Below are 2127 nucleotides of genomic sequence, written 5' to 3'. Positions count from 1 at the left end.
CCCTAAAAGCTCTCCCTTAATTGATATGATAGTAGATCAGTTCCATAATAGAACGTATGAAGGTTTTCAAAAAACCTTCCATCGTGTGAGGGTAGTTTTTTATTGGCAAGGAATGCAGAAAAAAAAATTTGGAGAAGATATCCCAATGTGACACATGTCAATGTCACAAAGTAGAGTTGCAAAATCCAGCTGGGTTGTTACAACCACTCCCGATTCCTTAATGTATATGGGAGGATATTGCAATGGATTTCGTAGAAGGACTCCCTATTTCTAAGGGGAAGTCAGTTATACTGGTGGTTGTGGATAGGCTTTCCAAATATGCACACTTCCTAGCCTTATCTCATCTGTACACCTCAGCAAGAGTTGCACGAGTATTCTTTGACCAAATCTCTAGGTTGCATGGGATGCCAAGGTCAATCGTCTATGATCATGATCCAGTCTTCACCAGCAACTTTTGGAAGGAACTCTTCCAACTTGATGGGACCCACTTCTATCATCCACAGATCGACGGTCAAAGTGAAGTGGTAAATCGGACGATGGAGATGTATCTCAGGTCTTTTACCAACTCACATCATAAATAATGGGGAAAGTGGTTGGCATTGGCTGAGTGCTGCTATAATACCAGCTGGCATTCTGCCATTAAAACCTCTCCATTTGAGGTCATATATGGTCTACCCCCACCTTCACTGCTTACCTATGTTTCAGGGACAGCAAAGGTGGAAGCAGTAGAAAAACAATTACTGGAGCGAGATGAGAAGCTTAAGGAGTAGCGGATCACGCTTCAAGAGGCACAAAATGGGACGAAACGGATCTATGATCGCAATCACCAAGAGAAGGAGTTCGAAGTTGGTGATCTGGTCTACGTCAAATTACATGCATATAGACAGACTTCTTTAGCATCGAGGAAGACACAGAAACTAGCACCATGATTTTTTGGTCCATATGCAGTTATGCAACGAATTGGGAATGTGGCTTATAAATTAGATTTACCCGAGCACTCTCGAATTCATCTTACATTCCATGTGTCCTTGCTAAATAAGCATTTAGGACATCGGCGTCAAGTTATGGATGATCTACCCATGGTACAAAATGATGAAACATTACATCCGTACCCACAGGCCATATTAGATTTCCACACTCGGAGACGTCGGGAACAAGTGTTGGTTCACTGGCAAGGCCTATCTCCTTCATAAGCTACGTGGGAGGACGTAGAGTATATGAAGTTACAATTTATAGATCTTGGTCTTGAGGACAAGACCAAATCTTAGGGGGGAGGAATATGTTACGTATCACATGGAGGGCGTTGCATGGACGAGGGAGACCAAGTCAAACAAAACAATTCAAAGGTGTTGGGAAAGGCCGAGTCACATGGAGGGAAGGGGTCAGCGAATTAGAGTTGGAGTGGGAGTGAAACTCTATATTTTATGCGAAGGAGAATCGTGATTTTATGTAGGAGTTTGTTATGGAGTTTGTTATGATTTTATGTGTTGATTTTAGGTAAGTTGTTAGGAGTCGTTAGTGTCATTTTATGTGGTGATTTGTGATTGGAGGAGGTAGTTTATGAGGGCGGTTATAGGGGAGAGATAGGTGGATGCATATTTGAATATTCCAAATTGTGTAACGTTAAATAGGTTGAGATTTGGATGAATAAAATATCGACATTTTAACCACATCATCTACTCACGTAGGGAGGTCAGGCTTCCTTAGTAAAGCCACAGTTTTACATTTTTTAATTATCTTCTTCGTACACCAACTCCACACCATAGGTGGGAAGTCACGTATAACGTTGTACGTACCACCCTGCATCCTTGCCACGTGGCATGTCAACTGGATCAATTTGAACCTGAATGTGGAGGGTCCCTAGTCAGTCATATGTCCCACATTGTATTGCATCACTTCCATTACTCTTCACTGGTCTATAATTATTCAGAGGTTCATGTTCTATCATCATCCTCATTGCTTCATTATGGAACTTGGTTTATCATGTCACTATTAATAATGCCCCATGTAACTTGGCACATCATGGACATGGCCGATGGAGTTGGATCCTTGGTGCCATTTTGGTATATTTTTTCCTTTTTTGTTAACGACAGGTATTCAGACCTTCGGCTTGACTAATCCCTTGGG

The sequence above is a fragment of the Macadamia integrifolia genome, unplaced genomic scaffold, assembly GCF_013358625.1.
Source record: "Macadamia integrifolia cultivar HAES 741 unplaced genomic scaffold, SCU_Mint_v3 scaffold_18A, whole genome shotgun sequence".
Classification (NCBI taxonomy): Eukaryota; Viridiplantae; Streptophyta; class Magnoliopsida; order Proteales; family Proteaceae; genus Macadamia; species Macadamia integrifolia.
This window is presented reverse-complemented; position numbering follows the sequence as displayed.